Source organism: Tamandua tetradactyla, chromosome 5 (assembly GCF_023851605.1).
Source record: "Tamandua tetradactyla isolate mTamTet1 chromosome 5, mTamTet1.pri, whole genome shotgun sequence".
NCBI classification, from domain to species: Eukaryota; Metazoa; Chordata; class Mammalia; order Pilosa; family Myrmecophagidae; genus Tamandua; species Tamandua tetradactyla.
Genome location: NC_135331.1, coordinates 193588620 through 193608334, shown reverse-complemented (window position 1 = coordinate 193608334; position 19715 = coordinate 193588620). Strand labels below are relative to the sequence as shown.

Here is a 19715-nt window from a genome sequence, read left to right as displayed (position 1 = left end):
CTATGAGTAAAGGTAAAAAGAAGGAAAATTAGATATGACATAAAATCCAGAAGGCAAAATAGTAGAAGAAAGTACTACCCATGCAGTAATAACAATGAATGTTAATGGATTAAACTCTCCAATCAAAAGACATAGTCTGGCAGAATGGATTAAAAAGCAGGACCTATCTATATGCTATCTCTACTCAAAGGACATGAGGCCAAGGACACAAATGGACATTTACACACCAATGTTTATAGCAGCATTATTAACAATTACCAAGAGATGGAAACAGCCAAAATGTCCATCAACAGACAGTTGGCTAAACAAACTGTGACATTTACATAAGATGGAATATTATGCAGCTGTAAGACAGAATAAAGTTATGAAGTATGTAACAACATGAATGGACCTTAAGGACATTATACTGAGTGTGATTAGCCAGAAACAAAAGGACAAATACTGTATGGTCTCACTGATATGAACTGACATTAGTGAATAATCTTGGAATATTTCCTTGGTAACAGAGACCATCAGGAGATAGAAATAGGGGAAGATATTGGGTAATTGAAGCTGAAGGGATACAGACTGTGCAACAGGACTGAATATAAAAACTCAGAAATGGACAGCACAATATTACCGAACTGTAATACAATTATGTTAAAACACTGAATGAAGCTGCAAATGAGAATGATGGAGGAGGGCTGGGGCATAAATGAAATCACAAAGAAAGATAGACGATAAAGATTGAGATGGTATAATCTAGGAATGCCTAGAGTGTATAATGATAGTGACCTAATGTACAAATTTAAAAAATGTTTTTGCATGAGGAAGAACAAAAGAACATCATTACTGCAGTGTGCTGAAAATAGATGGTACTTAATATTTTAAAATTTCAACTAATGTGTGAGACTAAAGCAAAAAATGTTTATTTGGTACAAATCTATACTTTGACTAGTGCATCTCCTAATACAACCTATGTAGATAGTTGATTGAACACCTTAAGTACATGGACTTTGTATAGGACATGAGATTTTGTTGGTTTGTCCAGGTGATGCCCTCATGAATCCCAGAGTGATTTGATCAGTAAGTGGAAAAGTATTTGCAAAGCCCCCTTCGGGGAATGGCGAGAACGGGGGAAAACTCAACTTCCCCAAGTTGAATTCTTGATATTCTCACAAGCAGTGTGGACAACCAAAGCTATAGGCTGAGCCCCCAGTCTTGGGGTTTGTTCATATGAAACTTAACCCCACAGGGGATAGGTCAAGCCCACTTAAAATTAAGCCTAAGAGTCACCCCCAAAAGAACCTCTTTTGTTGCTCAGATGTGGCCTCTCTCTCCAGCCAACACAGCAAGCAGATTCACCACCCTCCCCCTGTCTACATGGGACATGACTGCCAGGGGTGTGGATCTTCCTGGCAGCGTGGGACGGAAATCCCAGAATGAGCTGAGATTCAGCAACAAGGGATTGAGAAAAACTGTAGAATGAGCTGAGACCCAGCATCAAAGGATTGAGAAAACCTTCTTGACCAAAAGGGGGAAGAGTGAAATGAGACTGTCAATTGCTGAGAGATTCCAAACAGAGTTGAGAGGTTATCCTGGAGGTTATTCTTATGCATTAAGTAGATGTGTTAGTTAGATTTAGTTGTCAGCTTGGCCAGGTGAGTATATAGTTCTGTTGCTGCGGACATAAGCCAATGGTATGTGAACCTCATCTGTTGCTAATTACATCTGCAATTGGCTAGGAGGCGTGTCTGCTGCAATGAGTGACATTTGACTTAATTGGCTGGTGCTTAAATGAGAGATAGCAACATAGCACAGCTAAGCAGCTCAGCATTCCTCATCTCAGCACTTGCAGCTCAGCCCAGGCCTTTGGAGATGCAGAAAGAAGTCACCCCGGGGAAAGTTGTTGGAACCCAGGGGCCTGGAGAGAAGACCAGCAGAGACCATCCTGTGCCTTCCACGTAAGAGAGAACCTTAGTGGAAAGTTAGCTGCCTTTCCTCTGAAGAACCAACAAAATAAATCCCCTTTTATTAAAAGCCAATCCGTCTCTGGTGTGTTGCATTCTGGCAGCTAGCAAACTAGAACAGTAGATATCACCTTGTTATCCAAGATGTAATGGAGAGGCTGGAGGGAACTGCCTGAATATGTAGAGCTGTGTTCCAGTAGTCATGTTTCCTGATGATGATTGTATAATGATATAGCTTTCACAATGTGACTGTGTGATTGCGAAAACCTTGTGTCTGATGCTCCTTTTATCTACCTTGTCAACAGATGAGAGGAACATATGGAATAAAAATAAATAATAGGGGGAACAAATGTTAAAATAGATTTAGTTTGAAATGCTAGTGATCAATGAAAGGGATCAGTAAGGGGTATGGCATGTAAAATTTTTTTTTCTGTTTGTTATATTTTTCTGTTATATATTTCTTTTTATTTCTTTTTCTGAATTGATGCTAATGTTCTGGGAAATGATCATGATGATGAATATGCAACTATGTGATGATATTGTGAATTGCTGAGTGTATGTGTTGGGAATGTTTGTTTCTTGTAATTTTTTTAATTAATAAAAAATTAAAAAAAAAAGAAATACCTACAACTCAACAAAAAGTCAAGCAACCCAAATTAAAAATAGGCAAGGAATATAAATATCTTCTTCTGCAAAGAAGATATACAAATGGCCAATAAGCACATGAAACAATGCTCAACATCATAAGTGATCAGGGAAATGCAAATTAAAACCACAATGAGATACCATTTCACATCCACTAGAATACCACAATTAAAAAAAAACAAAAATTACAAATGAGGAGAGGAAATGGAGAGATAGGGAATACTCATTCATTGTCGGTGGGAATGTAAAATGATATAGCTGCTGCGGAAAATGTTTGGTTGTTCTTCAGAAACTTTATGATAGAGCCCCCATATGACCCAGCAATCCCATTTCTAGGTATATACTCCAAAGAATTGAAAGCAGGGACTCAAACAGATATTTTTCCACCAATGTTCACAGCTGCATTATTCACAGTAAGACAAAAGGTAGAAACAACACAAGTGTCCATCATTGTATCAAAATGTGCTCTATACATACAATGGAATGTATGACCATTCAGTCATAAAAAGGAATGAAGCTCTATCTAGAGATAAGAATGAAGTTTATCAGGCTGGGATTAAGGTAATTCCAAATACAGGGATAAGGAAGACATTGTCTGTACTTTATAACTTCACCTACTCTTTGAGACCAAAGGAAGAAAGTTTTATTTCCTCCAGAACCCAAATTTTCTGCAGTACATAATCTGTCTCAATATGTCTGGATTGCTTCTTTAAACAATCCAAATACAGGAAGCCCAGAATAAGAATGAGGGCCTTTAATCCTGTATAGTTTAATGTAACATCTAGATAAATCCCAGAGTATACTACACAGGTATCAAAAAGTATTGGCAAAGTCCCTTGAAAGATGGGGAAAAAAATATGGAACTATTAAACTTTACCACCAGGGAACCCCCTGATACTGTGTCAAACATTAGGGACACCCAAATCAATAGGCCAAGCCTTGATCTTGAGTCTTGCTCTTGTGAAGTTTATGTAGGCAGTGGAGAAGCTTAGACTACCCATAAGCATGCCTAAGAGTTACCTCTGGAGGACCTCTGTTGTTGCTCAGATGTGGCCTCTCTCTCTCTCTCTCTAAGCCCAACTCTGCAAGTGAAATCATTGGCCTTCCCCCTACGTGGGACATGACATCCAGGGGTGAACGTCCCTGGCGGTGTGGGCGATGACTTCCAAGGATGAATCTGGCCCTAGCATCATGGGCTCAACAATTCCATCTTGACCAAAAGAGGGAAAAGAAGTGTTATTAAGTATCAGTAGCTGAGAGAGTTCAAATAGAGTCAAGAGGCTACTCTGGAGGTTACTCTTATGCAAGCTTCAGTTAGACATTGCTACCTATCATAATTTGCCAACCCCCAACCAAAACCATTCCTGCCAATCTTAAAGAATACCTGGGGCATTATATAAGATTCTACAAAGGTCCCATGCACTAGGGTAACTCTCCAAAACCTACAACCTCCAGATGGGTCCCTGGACAAGATAAGTCCTGAAAACCAGAGGGGCCAGCCCTTCCAGAACATCAGCTAGTTCCATCACCCTATCCCATATGATCAACAGCCCCTTCCAATATGAAATAGTTAGAATGGGCATAGCCCAAACACCCCTAAAGCGTGGGAGACAGATCACAGGTGATGGTGGAGTTATACAGAGAAGGTTGGGGTTAAAAAATGAGTATCAGTGCTGAATCATTATATTGATATTTCTTTTAGTCTCCAGTACCTTAGAGCAACTAGAAGGGGAAAAAAAATTGTGGAATTCAAACCAAACTCTGAAATCTGTTCTATAAGTAATTGTTGCAATGTGCTCTGAAATTGATTGCTTTCTGTATATATGTTACTTTTCACAAAAAAGAAAAAAAGTCGATCATGATGATAAATGCACAGCTATATGATGATATTGTGAACCATTGATTGTTCGTACATTTTGGATGATTACTTGGCACGTGAGTATAAGTGATATCTATTTTTCACTCATTAAGGGGATGAAGTTCTGATACACGTTACAGCATGGATGGGCCTTGAAACCATGATGCTAAGTGAAATAAGACACTAAGGGACAGATATGATATGACCCCACTCGTATGAAATAACTATAATATGCAAATTTTACAGACAAAAGTAAAATACAAATTATTTAGGGTTGGGGGCTGGAAATGGGGAGGCAATGCATAATGGGTGTAGTGTTTCTGTTTGGGGTGATGGGAAAGTTCTGGTAACAGATGGCGGGTGATGACAGCAGCATGCTGTGAGTGCAGATAATCTTCCTGAATCATATGCTTAGGAGCAGTTGAGGTGAGGGATTTTATGTTGCATGTGTATTTCCACAATTGAAAGAAGGAGAAAAATTAAAGAGACAATGAACATTCAATGCAATACATGAATCTGGACTGGATCTAATATTGGAGTAGAAAATGCCGGAAAGAATATTTATTATTGGAGCATATGAAAAAAAATAAGAAAGAAAAGAAAGATAGACTGAAACTTTACACCAATGCTAAAGAGCTTGACCTTGATAACCACAGTAAAAGGTGGTTAGTGGGTGAATATCTTTGTTCTTAGGAAATACACATGGAAGTATTAAGTGTTCAGGAGCACAAAATGTACATCCTGTTCTCAAATGTTTAGAAACACTAAACATATAAGTAGATGGTTGATGGCGGATGGACACATAGGACGACACAGCAAACGTGGCATAATGTTCAAAGCAGGTGGACATGATGATCCGACTTGAGGAAAAGCAGATGGACGCGAGGGTCGGGGTGTGCGGTATGTTGAGGTTCTATATTTGGATTTCTGCACATACAAAATGATTTCAAAAACCGAAGGCAAAGTGGAGGTGCCGGGGATTGAACCCGGGGCCTCGTGCATGCTAAGCACGCGCTCTACCACTGAGCTACACCCCCTCGCCGAAGCGCTCCCCACAACTATGTCCATGAATGTCGGCACCGTTCTCTGTGGCGGCTGCGCAGACGGCACCTTCTGGAACAATTTCTGAACCTTCTACGTTGGCCCTGCCTCGCTGCTACGCTGGAGAGGGAGCGCGAGGCCGCGAGGCCCAGTTCCGCGATCGTCCGCGCGGGGAGGGGCCGGGAGAGACCACGGCCTCGGGAATGTTCCCGAAAGCCGCGCGAGCCACGCGGGGGGTGCAGAGAAGAGAACACCGATGCCGCCGCGAGGGTCTAGTTCACTGCGGAGAGCGCGGGGCGGGGGCCGGGGTCGCGCGGCGGGGGCGGAGGGGCCGGGGTCGCGCTGCGGAGCCGGAAGGGCGTGGGGCAGGGGCGGAGGGGCGCGGGGCGGGGCCGGAGGTGCCGGGGGCGCGCCGCGGGGTCGGAGGGGCGGGGACCGCGGGGCTGGAGGGGCGTGGGGCAGGGCCGGAGGGGCGCGGGGCAGGGGCGGAGGGGCGCGGGGCAGGGCCGGAGGGGCCGGAGGCGCGCGGACGGGGCGGAGGGGCCGGGGTCGCGCCGCGGAGCCGGAAGGGGCGGAGGGGCCGGGGTCGCGCCGCGGGGTCGGAGGGGCGGGGACCGCGGAGGCGGAGGGGCCGGGAGCGCGCGGCGGGGGCGGAGGAGTCGGGGGGCCGCGGGGCCGGAGGGGCGCGGGGCGGGCACGAGCCGCGCGGTCGTTTGCCGGGAGGCGGATTGTGTGCGGAGCGTTAATTCGTGGCCCCTGCGGGAGAGCCGGCGCGGGCGGACGGACCCGGCAGGTGTCGGCGCGAGGCGCCCAGGCGACCCTCCAGCCCAGCGAGCCGAGGCGCGTGGCTGTCCTTCCTATAAGCGATTTGGGGACCACATTGCAGGAGGGCCCAAACTGCGGAATCCCTTGCGGAGCTTAATAAAAATACGGATTCCGGGACCCCGCGCGAAGCCGGGGCGCTTCCAGAACCCCTGGGAGCGGGCCCGGAATTTTGGTTTTTTAAAGCCTCCCCCAGTTGAATCGTCATCAGCCAGAGGTCGGGGGACCTCTGGGCCTGAAAGTGTGGGACGGGAAGCGGGAATGGACCAGGGAAAGTTAACTCGGGAGAGGGCAGAGCGGGGAGGGGACTGGGGAGCAGCAGACGAAGGAGCGGTGGGAGACCGGCCGGGGCCCCACAGACGCTGGGCCTCGCCGCCCTCCCGCGTCCTCGAGGAAGAAGGCCCCCTCTCCAAGTGGGGGGCGCCCGTCCTTCTGGCCCGGGGGTTCTCAAACTTGAGGCGCCCCAGAATCACCCCGAGGCCCCGCTGGAACCCCCCATTGGGAACCGCATCCCAGGGCTTCTGACCTCCGGCTCGGAGGCGGCGCGGGGGCGGGGGCCGGAGGTCCCTTAGCTGGGAGAGCGCCGACGAGCCGCGCCCTGCGGCCGGGTCCCAGCCACCCCGCGGGCGCGGCGCCACGCCTGAACCCTAGGTGGCCACGGAAGCCGCCGGACTCCGGTGCTGTGCTGGGTTTCAGCCCCGGGAAACCCAAGAAAAGAAGAGAAGGCACCGGCCCCGGACGACTGCGCGCGCCTCACAAGTGTCGCAGCGGCGCAAGCGGCTCCAAGGCGTGGAGGGGCTTTCCCTCCCAGGGCCGGGGTCCGCATCCCGCCTGTGGTTACCGAGGATCCTCCGGCCCGCGCAGGCGCTGCTCGCAGCTTTGGGTTGGCTCGGAAGGACTCTGGAGGGGGACCGTGCGTACGAAAGCGGGATCTGCCGTGCAGGCGGAGCAGTCTTCGTTCCCCATTTTGTTCATCGTGGACCGAGGTCTGTGTCCCACTTCTGGGGAGAGGCCCTTGCAGGGCTTAGGGTGCGGAGGAGGGAACCACGTGAGACGACTGGGAAGGGGCAGCGACGTGGGCTCAGGGGCCTGATGGTGGGGGGATCAGAAAGAAGGGGTACACTCCGAATGTGGGGGGGGGGTGCTACCTGCGCTAAGCTCGGCGGAGGGGAAGGAGCAACGTTTCTGCGTGTTTCTGTGTTTGTTTTTATTGGCACACAGCGGGGCAGGCTCCAGAAGGCAGTGCAGCTAAGTCCGGTCAGGGACGAGTGTCCACGAAGCTTTGCGAACGGCCTCATGGACACGCTCCTGAACACGGCCACCGTGGGGCCTGAAACCGCAGAGAACTCCCATCAAGAGGTTTTCTGTGTCTGTGGAAGAGAGTGCCTTGTGGAGAAGGGTAGAGTGAGAATTGGAAAGTGACTTTTGGCATTTGGGATTGAAAACCCACCAGTGAAAACCATGGCAAAGAAAGGAACGAACATGCCTCGAGTTTTCGTCTCCTGCCTGGGATTCAGACCAGGAAGCCCTGAGACTTCCTTAGGAGACCCAGAGAAATACCACTGCCTTCTAACAGGGCCGTAGTCAGTGTTATTTTCCAGTCTCCCCGCCTTGCTGTGTCTGTTTTCCACGTACCCAGGGACACCGCGGACTCCTGTATGACTGTTAGAGGCCTGGTGCTCTCAGACTTTTCAGAAGCTGGCCAGAGAAGGGTCCTGAGGCTGATAGGACAGCCAGTGGGGAACAGAGAAGTGGCAGTTCTCACCAGGGAAGAGCCCTAGGCAGGTGTCACAACCAAAGGTATGCAGGCCTCTGTGTGCGGACCGCGGAATGGAGGCTTCAGTTTAGACGTCTCCTGAGGATTTAAACATTTGGCTTAGGGCAGAGAACACAGATGCCCAATATATTGAGAAAATTCCAAGACGTATGAAATGTATAGTCTTACACATCTGGGTCCTTGGAAGAGGAAAGCGGAGAGGGTGCTGCTTTAGAAGAGGGTGGGGTGTTGGGAAGGCAATGTGGATGTGAGTGAGTTAATATCACGTTCTTAAGATTGCAGAGGCATCTTCATGCATAAGCTCTTTTTCTTCTTAACTTTGTATTTTGAAACATGTTCAGACTTTCAGGACAGTTATAGAAAAAATACTGCAAACCCCACGCAATGCCCCCACCCTCCTCAGATGCCCTGATCCACCAATTTGAACTTTCTGCCACAATGGTTGTATCATTCTATCTGTCTGTCCACCCAGCTGTCTACTTATAATCCGTTTTCTGAACACCGGAGTGTGGGTTGTATGCATCATGCTCCCTGGACACTCAGTACTGCCGGGTACATTTCCTAAGAAAAGGATACTGGCTTATTCAACCACCTCAAGTGCAGTTATCAAGGTCAAGCCATTTAACATCGATATAAATCAATTTCATTATTTTCTTATGTCCTAATAATGTCCCTTTGAGCCTTTTCTCCTTCCTTCCTAAATCCCATCCAGGCTCGTGTATTCCATTTCCGTGTCCTTGTCTCTTTAGTTGCTCTTTTTTTTTTTTTTCTGTTGTGGTTATGTATATACAACATAAACTTTCCCACTTCAGCCACATCCAAGCATGCCATTCAGGGACAGTCATCACACTCACAATACTGCGGTGCCCTCACCACCTTATTTCCCATCTCCCCACACAGAAACCCTAGACCCATTATACATTCACTCCCTAGTCCGCCTGCCCCCCAGCCCTGGCGACTGGGGCTCCAGTTTCTATCTCTGACTAGCATATGCTCCGATATTTTCTTGATAGTTACCATGGGGCCTAAATTTAACATCTTAAGCTTACAACAATCTCATTTGCTTTGATACAAGCTCCACTTTAGTACACACAAACGATATTCTGCCATCCCCCCACCTCTATGTGGTTCTTATCGCAAATTACATGTTCATACATTATGAATCAAAAAACCATTGATTTGTCATTTCATTTTATGAGTTTGCCTTTTAGATCCTATAGGAAGTAAAAAATGGAATTACAAATCAAAAATTCACTGGTTCTGGCATTTATATATATCCACGTCATTACCTCACGAGAAATCTTTGTTTATTGATGTGTTTTAGACCTACTGTCTAGTGTCCTTTCCTTTAACCTGGAGAACTTCCTTAGCACCTTGTAAGGTTGGCCTCACAGTGATGTACTCCCTCAGCTTTTGTGTATTTGGGAATGTCTTAATCACTCCTCATTTTTGAAAGATATTTTTGCCAGATTAAAAAAAGTCTTGATTGGCAGATTTTGCTTTTAGAAGTTTACATGTTTCATCCCCCTGCCTTCTTGTCCCTATAGTTTCAGGTAAGAAATCAGAACTTAATGCTATTGAGTTACAAGTTCTTGCACGTGGCAAGTTCTTGTGACCTTCAGAATTCTCGCTTTATCTTTGGCATTTGATAGTGTGATTGTAATATGCGTTGGCATGGATTTGGGTTTACCCTGCTTGGAGTTCATTGGGTGTCTTATTCATGTCTGTCGTTAAATGTGAGAAGCTTTCAGCCACTATTTTTTTTTAATATCCTCTGCCGCTTTCTCGCTTCTCCTCCTCCCGGGACTCCCACCGTGCGTATGTTGGCACACTTGATGCTGTCCCAAGGTTCCTCAGCTGTTCATTTTTTGTCTCTCTTTCTTCTTTCTGGTCTTCAGACTGGATGACGTCCATTGTCTTATGTTTTAGTTCACGAGGCTGCTCAAGAAAACCCCTTGTGATGGACTGGCTTTAACAATGGGAATTTATTGGCTCATGGTTTTGAGTGTAGCAGAAGTTCAAATCGAGGCATCATCAAAGTGAAATTTTCTCCCCAAAGGCTGTTGTTCTGGGGCTGGCAGCCAGCAGTCCTTGTCCTGGGTGCCCCTGTCACTGGGCATTGCCCGTGGTGGCCTCTCCTGGGCTCTCCCTTCTCTTCGGGGTTCTCTCTTGCATCTCTCTCTCTCTCTCTGAATTTCATTTTTCTTGTAAAAGACATCACCAATAACAGTAAGATCCATCCTGATGGGACTGGCCATACTTCAAGTGAAGTGACCTCATCAAAAGGTCATATTTAGAATGTGTGCACACCCTTAGGAACAGATAAAGTTTAAGAACATGTATTTCTGGGGTACTAGCTCCAAACCCCCTATCTTATCTTCAAGTTCTGTGAGTTTTTCTCCTGCCAACTCCAGTCTGCTGTGGAACCCCTTTAGGGAATTTTAAATTTCTGTTCCTGTGATCTTCACCTTTCTTTGATTCCTTTTCATAATTTTCACCTCTATTGGTATTTTTTGAGTTCGTCTATTGTTTCCTTGATTTCCTTTAGTTGTTTGTGCATTCTTCTCTTAGCTCTCTTAGCATAATGGGGCCCATAATAAAAACATCTTTGTCTGAGATGTCCCAGGTCTAGCCACCCATGGAGGGTTTCCAATGCTTTAATCATCTTCTTTGCCATCATTTTCCGTTTCTTTAAATGTTGTGCTAAATGTTTGTTGAAATCTGGACTTTTTAAAAAAATATTTTTATTGACACACTGTTCTAGTTTGCTAGTTGCTGGAATGTGATATACCAGAACTGTAATGGCTTTTTAAAAGGGGAATTTATTAAATTGCAAGTTTGCAGTTCTAAGGCTGTGAAAATGTCCCAATTAAAGCAAGTCCATAAAAATGTCCAAATTAAGGCAGCAACAAGAGGTTACCATCACTCAAGAAAGACTGATGACGTTCAGAGTTTCTCTCTCAGCTGGAAAGGCACATGGCGAACACAGCAACATCTGCTAGCTTTCTCTCCAGGCATCTTGTTTCATGAAGCTCCCCCAGGGGCGTTTTCCTTCTTCCTCTCCAAGGGTCTCTGGCTGTGTAGCCTCTCTTGAGAGTCTCTCTCTCTCCAAAATGTTTCCTCTTTTAAAGGATTCCAGGAAACTGATCAAGGCGCACCTGGAATGGGTGGAGTCACATCTCCCTCGAATCCAAGGTTCATACCCACGATTTCGCGAGTCACATCTCTGTGGACATGATCTAATCAAGTTTCCAACCTATAGTGCTGAATAGAGATTAAATAAACAGTTGCCCCCACAAGATTGATTAGGATTAAAACATGGCTTTTTTAGCGTACATAAACCCTTTCAAGCCAGCACATCCCCATTGTTAAAAGCCAACCCATAACTGGTATATTGCATTTTGTCAGCTTTAGAAAACCGAAACAGTTTATATTCAGTGAGTTAAAAAAGAAAAGAAGGAAGGGAAGAAACCACATTCCCCAGTCTTTGCAGATGGACGTGTGCTAGCGCCCGGTCCATACAGCGGGTGTCTGAGAGCTGCTCCAGGGCACGCCCGGGGGCCTCGCTGGCCCTCTCTGCCCTGGCTTCTTGTCTGTGGCAGTCTTCCCTAGGGAACAGTTTCCTCCCACTTCCAGGCCTTGCACTGCAGGTCTTACCATCAGCAGTCCCTGCCCTCTGAGCGCCTCCCATGTGCAGGGCAAGTGCTGGGCGGCCAGTCCCTCAGGCCACTGCCGGACACATGGGCGGATGTGCCGGGCCCCAGCCTGTGTACCAGGGCCACTCTGCCAGGGGCCGGGGGCCGGGGGCCAGGGCTGGGGCCAGGGCGGGGAGTTGGGAGCCAACGGACAGGGCCAGGGGATGGGCCGGAGGCCAGAAGGCAAGCAGCTGCCGGGAGGGAAGCGTCCAGCTGGGCTGCATGGTGTGGAGTGCGCCTGAGTCTTTAACCTCAGAACCATAGGGGCTTAAGTCCGGTGGGGCAACAATGAGTCAGAGGCCACATGCTCCTTGCAGAAATATAGCAAAGCTGTCTCTGTGGGAAAAGGCACCTGATGTCCTGAAAAGAATAAAGTGTTGCAAAGCTGCTTGAGTCTGGGGTGGAAGGAGGCCTTGGGAAACATGCAACTTTGTGGTCCCAGCTTCCTCCTTCCCTTTCTTTAGTTATACTTTTGTTACTTTCTTTACCTCACAGCCCTATAAAATAAACACTGCTGAACCTCTCGGGGTCTTTGAGTCTCCATCCAAGCTCAGAGTCCCACCTCTTCGAAGCTTTAACTACATCTTTGTCTCTTGTCCTTCTTTCTCAGTTCCCCATCGCCTCCCTTCAGCCCCTATGTTGAGCCGCGCTGTTCGCGGCAAAGGCCCTCTAATGATAGTCGTCGAGGCCCGAGGCCCTCGCACTCTAGGAAAGTCTGGGTCCTAAAATCACATAGATATTGCCCTTTGAGCCCTCGTCCGTCCCTTCAGCAGGATGCTGTCCTTCCAGACCAGAACTTCTCCCAAGTCCCAATAAATCCATGTCTGCTCCTGTGTCCCACGGGGTTTGCGGTTTCGCAGCAGTACCAGCCCCTGCGCTGCATGAGCTGAGTCCAGGCCTGGGCACTGCACGGTGCAAAAAGTGGGCTAATGGACCGTAGATAATTATACAATTTTTAAAATATTCTTTCACAAATTGTACCAAGTGCACCACACTAATGCAAGGTGTTAATAATAGGGTGTTATAAGTAACAGTAACCATAGGGTGTTAGATGGAAACTCTGTATTTTATGCATGATTTTCCTGTCAACCTACAAATTCTCTAATAAAAACAAATTGCTATAAACCTAATAATGGAGTAGAGTTCTGGTATAAATTTGATTATCTGACTGCAACTGTGCGTTATTTCTCAATATCATGACACACACCAGGGGCCATCCATATGTTAGATGACAATGATACAAAATGTAGGTTAGGAACTCAACAAACCTTGCATTGACTACCCTTAGTTGCTGCTTTGTCACACTGTATTAGTTGATAGTCATTTCTTCTAGTGAGAAGTTGGTGAGAAAAGCCACCCTCTTTTTCCTTCTCAACCCCATTTCCCTCTGGGTTTGAGTAGGGTTGAGTCCTGGCTAAGAGGGCATTAACAAATCTCCCTGCATCTCTAGCATCAGTAAGCAGCCCCTAGGGCCTTCCCTTCGATAAAGAGATGATGTGCTAAATTCGTTTCCTATGCAAACAGGCCCCAAGCCTCAGCATCTTTGTTGACCTATAGGATGCTTCAGGTACATTTTCTCTCCTGTTTGCACACTGAATGTGTAGTCCGTAGATATGGATAGAAGAGAGGTAAAAAAGACTGTCCCTTGTGCTTCGAACTTTTGTAATGAAAAGTCTTGTTATGAATCTTTTCCATCCACACAGTAGACTACAAATCTGACCCTCCCTTGGGGTGGGGTGTGGCTGTGGGACTGAATTCTAGGCAATACATTTTTTTGAGCAGATGTGATTTGCATCTGTTCCAGGGAGCAATTGTAAAGAATTTACTTGACCAATCTTCCAAGGTCTTTCCCTATCTTCCGTCTTAAGGCAGATGAGAAGGCAAACTTGGAAGCCTTGTGTGTTGAAGATGGTGAGTCACATGTTCAGAGAAGTGGGTCCCGCTTCGCCAGCACTCACTAGGACCCTCAGTCTCCTATTTTGTGTGTCATTATCTATTTAAGGAAGCGCTGTATTTTGTTTGTTTTTACAACAGCTGAGACTACCTTAATTAATTCACCTTCTAGTCCGTGACTTTATGGGTCTTACTCTTAGGAATTTTTAAAAAATAATTTCTTGATAGATTTCTCTGCTTTCTTATTCCCCCCTGCCCCCCCCCCCCCACCACCACCACCCGTAAGCTTGTGCGTTACTTGCTTTCTCCGCCTTTCTTTTAGAACCCCTCGTAGTTTGGCTGCTGAGCTGCCTGGAATTGCAGCTGGTACAGTAAACGGCAGGAGCCCTTGAGGGGACGCTGTGGGTGCGGCTGGGAGCAGCGCAGCCGGGACGGGATCTCAGGACCCGGGAAGGGGGACGACGGGAGGAGGCTGAAACCGAAGGAGTAACGAGGCTTAAGCATCAAGGGGCGGGCGGGTGGTCCCGGGGCTCTGGCGTCTGCGCGCTCGGCCTTCGTCCACGGGAGCTTCCGCCTCACGCCGGCTCAGGGCCCTGTGGTTTGGTTACCTTTTCTGTCTTCTCGGATGAATTCTAAACTTGTGAGACGGTCAGAGCGCGAATCAAGAGCTAAGACACGTACAGCTGCGAGAGAAGCAGTGCGGCCCGGCCGGCGCTCGGCCGCGCTGGGATGGCCGGGTGGTGAAGGCGTTGGACTTGAAATCCAATGGGGTTTTCTCGAGCAGGTTCGAATCCTGCTCACAGCGGCTTCGTTTTCTGCCCGGATCCTCTGTGTTAGCTGGTCTCCAGGAAGGAAAGTACGAGACACTGGTACTCCTTTAGACACCCGTAATTCCCCTGCAGGCCTTAGGTGAGTTCATAAGGCCTACTGGAGTCCAGTTCCGACCTCAACGTCCCTGTGATTGGTTTCCTTGCTGAAAACTGAAAGCTAAGAAACTCCAAACTCACGCTGCCAGCATTTTGGAGGCTCAGCCGGCTTCAACGTCCCACGCGGGATCCACGCGGGACCCACTCGGAGCCGGGACCCACGCGGGGCCGACGCGGAGCCGGGACCCACCCACGCAGGGCGCAGCAGCACTTCCGGAAACCCCGAGTGGCAGGCGCCGGAGATAGAAGCCCCGCCCGGGTGCGCCCCAAACCCTCGGGACTGCCGTGCGTCGCGGGGAAAGGAGCCGCTTCCCCTTCCCTTGGACAAGTGGATCTAAAGGAAAGCAGGGACCAGTTCCCTCGGAAAGCAGGGACCAGTTCCCTCTTGTGTATGGTTGCAAAATAGTATTAATACGATTTCCCAATTGGTCTGCCAGAGACCGCGTTCAGGTCCATCCTGCTGGACTGTGCTGTGTGGCTATTTCCCAGTGAGAAGAGACACGCACACGTGCGTACGCGGAAGGCTCGGGCTGGGCCACCTCCCTTTTCGGGCAGAGGAGCGCGGAGGACGTTGCTGCCTCTGGCAGCGTCTTCGCCTTGCATTTCTTCCCGCCGTGCGCGGCGGCGCGTGGTGCGGACGGCCTCCGCAGCCCTGAGCGCGAACCCGTGGGGCAGCTGCCGGGCGGGGTGGTACGTGACCCTCCACTCGAGCTTATTAATCATTTGGGGCAGAAACGTGCTCCTGGTTCCGCTGCGCCTGCGAGGAGGGAGAGCCTCCCGAGCGCCCCCCGCGCCCCCCGCGCCTGCGCCCGACCCCCGCCTCCCAACTGCAGAATCCATTAAAATGTCTCCAAGTTTGTGAACTAATTGGGGGACGGAGAGATGGAGGAAAATTAGAGGAGAAAGCGGGCCTGCCGCGGGGAGGCGGCTCGGAGCTGGGCACAGCCCCTCGCCCCCCCCCGCCCCCAGGAGCCCTGGGCCCCCAGAAGAGAGACGCGAGGGGCAGTGGGGCGTCCCGGCGCGCAGGGTAGGGGATGGGCGCTCGGGGGTGGGGGGGGGGGGAGGAGCTGGGACGCCCCTGTAGCTTCTCGGGGGACACGTGGGGAGATTTGCAGTTCTGACTCCCGAGTGTCCGCACTGGTGGGGCGTGATGAGACGGGGGTTCGGCTCGGGGGGAGGGAACTTTAGTCAAAGCACGCGTGGAACGCGGCTCACAGGAAGTCCTTTCCGTCAAACCCAGGACGAATCACTTTAAACCGTCGGTCCAGCGTTCTGCCTCCGGACTACTTCTGTCACCAACGATAGTTTACAAGTAACCTGTATAAAGAGATCTTTTGGTGGGTGGGCTTCCCAGACCCGCAGGATGAATGACACCCCGGGAGCGATGACTGGGCCGCTGGCCAGGCGTCTGGAAACAGGCTTTGTACCTCCTCCAAATCCATCGGGCTTTGACCAACTCTCTCCCTCCTACTCCCCATTTTGACTGCTTAACTGTCCCCTTTCAAAATTAGAAATCAACGCTGTTTTACTGCCCCAATTGTAACTTCAGGGCTTACTCCAAAAAAAGAAAAGAGAATGAAAATAAAGAAAAGCAAAAGCAAAAATAAAATATTTCTATGTAATGATAATCACATCCACACCTACCTACCCACCCACCTAACAAAACATGTCCAGTGGGTCCATCACGTGGCTTTTGCAGTGGCTGCAAAAGTCCCCCACCTCCCCCCCAACAAGGCTCAGAGGGGCTCTGAGCTGCCCTCAGGCCCAGGCCCCAGGGAAGGGAAAGCCACTTCCCAGGAAACCTCTGTAGAGACTTGGGACCCCACATCTCAGAGCTCTTCCTTGTGGTGGGGGAAACTGACAAAGCTCAACAACTCACAGCCCTGTTCCAGATAAGTCATGCCCAAATCATAAACATTAACTCATTCTAATATCATTTTAACACAAAGTATCTGCAAGAGTTAGTGCTTTTATTGATATCCTTTGGCCAAAGAGTGAAAGTACTAACAGGACGAATTTTGATACCATCTGGTAAACAAATTTAGAAACTTGAATTGAACTGTGACACCAGGTAGAATGAGTTTGTTTGTTTGGGTTTTAATTGTGGTAACATAAAATTTCCCATTTTAACCACCAAGTTTACATTTCAGCGTGTTAATTGCATTCACAATGTTGAAGGACCCTCACCATCCCCATCACTACAATGTTTCCACCACTCCAGACAGAAACCCTGGACCAGTGAAGCATTGGCCCCCATTCCCTGCCCCTTTCCCACTCCTGGTACCCCATCGTCTACTTCCTGCCTTCCTAAATTTCCATATTCTACTTATTGTGTATCCGTGAGTTCATACGCTGTTTGTTCTTTCGTGTCTGGCTTATTTCACTCAACGTGATGTCTTAAGGTTCATCTGTGTTGTAGCATGTATCAGAAGTTCGTTCTTTTCGTGTCTGAGTAATATTCCACTGTACGTATCTAACACACTGTGTCTATCCACTCAATAAACAGTGTTTAAACACTGTCCCTCTGTTGATGGACACTTGGATTGCTGCCATCTTTTGGCAACTGTGAATAAAACCATTATGAACATTGACGTGCAAATATCTGTTTGAGTCATCCCTGCGTTCAGTTCTTTGGGGTATATACCTGGAAGAGGTATGGCCAAGCCATATGGTAATTCTATACTTAACTTCTTGAGGAACCACCAAGTTGTTTTCCAAAACGGCTGCACCATTTCACATTACCAATAACTATGAATGAGCAATCCTATTTCTCCACATCCTTTCCTACACTTGCAGTTTTCTGTTTTGTTTTGTTTTTTCTTTAATGGTAGCCATTCTAGTGAGTGTGAAATGGTATATCATTGTGGTTTACATTTGCATTACCCTAATAGCTAATGATGTTGAACATCTTTTCATGTGCTTTTTGGCCATTTGTATAACGTCTTAGGAGAAATGTCCTTTAAGGTTTTTTGCCTATTTTTAATTGGGTTATTTGTCTTTTTGGTGTTGAGTTGTAAGATTTCTCTGTATGGAAACCATCTTCTGGTCAAAATCCAAGGGAAGCGCGGTTCTTCCACCCACAGCCTGTCCCCTTAGCTGTTTAGGCCTACCAGGTGATCAAGATCGGATCACCGTCGACGAGTCCCCAAAGCCCGGCTCGGAAGTCCCCAATTCCTCCACGGCGCCCGCCGTCCTTACGACCAGGCTGCAGCCCCGACGGACTGAACAGCCCGCTCTGTTTCCGGCCGTAAGCCCACCGCGCCCTGCAGCACAGCGTTCGTGGCTTCGCCAGCCCTCCCCCCGCACCGCCTACCCACGCGGCCTCCTGCACCGGACCCCGCGCCGCCCCCCGCACCGGGCTGGCCTCCGGGCGTCGCGCCCGCTCCCAGCCCCCGCCGCCCAGAACATAAGCCGAGGCTTCTCCAGGGCCCGGCTGCCCGCCCTTGGCCGCTGGCAGCCAGGTACCCGTTTTGCACATTTTGCAGAGTGCTGGGAATATTGTTGAATGTTAATGAACGTTCATCTCTAACGAAGGTCTTTTTAGCAGAGCGAGGTGGGGGGGGGGGGTCTATGGGACGAGATTTTCTGTATTTACTACGGAAAAGAACCCTTCAGGCTGGCCGCGTGGCCTAATGGATAAGGCGTCTGATTCCGGATCAGAAGATTGAGGGTTCGAGTCCCTTCGTGGTCGTCGTCGTTTTCCGCCGCAGGTCGGGTTCCCTACCTGCTCAGATGAGCTGGACAGGCAGCATTTTCCTTCTCGGTCGGGTGGTTGTCTGGTCGCCGGGCCACGCATGAAGATGAAGCTCTTTAAAAGATAACCAGGAGTGCACACGTGTGGCAGGGTCAGCCAGAGAGTAGGGTAGGGCCTCACCTGTCCTCCAGGGGCCTCTCTGCTGGCCAGGCAGGTGAGGTCACAGAAACACAGACACAAAATGGCTAAGATGTGCTTCAAGGCCGGTGAAAGAACCTAAGGGAGAGTTTGGGATAAAGAACAAGTGGGGACCTAGTTTAAGGCTTCCTGGAAGCCTCGAGGAAAGATTTTGAGCTCAACTGAAGCTTATCCAGGCAGAGGCAATGTCATGTGCTGCCTTGCAGAGCACCTGAAAGCACCTGAATTTCTCAAAGTTCAGAATATTGAAAATTGGGGGGGGGGGGTTCTGTCACTACAGCGAAAAGACATCAGGCTGAGTTGTGGTTCTTGGAACAGGGCCTCCCACTGTGATTTTTCATGACTAAGACCCCGAACATGGTTTGAAATTGGCCTGTGGATTTTCACTAACTGCTGTAAATAATTCCACCGCCTCCCAAACAGGGACCTCAGCTAGAGGCTGAAACCACCAGGGGCTCTCACCTCGGACTGAACAGTCCCTCGGCCCAATTTCTATGAGCAGCAGCATGGTAGGTTCAGTTTTGTTTTTCAATCTTAATGCAGCTTTATTCCTATATGTATAGGAATATCATCCAAAGTACAATCAATGGTTCACAGTATCATCATGTAGCTGTGCATTTATCATCACAATCGACCTTTGTGTGTGTGAAAAAAACATATATACTAAAAAGCAATACATTTCAAAGTACACAACAACAGTTACTTGTAGAACACATTTTCAGAGTTTGGTATGGGTTACAGTTCCACAATTCTAGGTTTTTCCTTCTAGCTGCTCCAAGACACTGGAGACCAAAAGAAATATCAATATAATGATTCAGCAATCATACTCATTTGTTAAACCCTACTTTCTCTGTATGACTCCACTATTACCTTTAATCTGTCTCCCACTCTTTATTCTAACTTTTTCATGTTGGAAGAGGCCGTTGATAATATGGAATAGGGGTATGAAACTGGTTGATGTTCTGGAGAGGCTGGGCGCTCTGCATTTCAGGACTTATCTGGTTCAGGGACCCATCTAGAGGTTGTAGGTTTCTGGAAAGTTATTCTACTGCATGGAACTTTTGTAGAATCTTATATATTTCCTTAGGTATTCTTTAGGATTGGTGGGATTGGGTTTTGTTTTGTTTTGCAGGATTGGTTTTGGTTGGGGGTTGGCAGGTTATGATAGGTAGCAATGTCTAACTGAAGCTTGTGTAATAGTGACCTTCAGAGTAGCC

At 48.4% G+C, this 19715-nt stretch overlaps 3 non-coding genes across 3 annotated transcripts; 2 read left to right on the top strand and 1 right to left on the bottom strand.

Moving 5' to 3' along the window:
* Positions 1-5417: 5417 nt before the first annotated feature.
* Positions 5418-5489, bottom strand: TRNAA-AGC (transfer RNA alanine (anticodon AGC)). Its single transcript has one exon. It is a non-coding gene; the product is annotated as a tRNA-Ala (tRNA).
* An 8914-nt stretch (positions 5490-14403) lies between these two features.
* On the top strand, positions 14404-14485 carry TRNAS-UGA (transfer RNA serine (anticodon UGA)). Its single transcript has one exon. It is a non-coding gene; the product is annotated as a tRNA-Ser (tRNA).
* A 3739-nt stretch (positions 14486-18224) lies between these two features.
* Positions 18225-18297, top strand: TRNAR-CCG (transfer RNA arginine (anticodon CCG)). Its single transcript has one exon. It is a non-coding gene; the product is annotated as a tRNA-Arg (tRNA).
* Positions 18298-19715: the final 1418 nt, after the last annotated feature.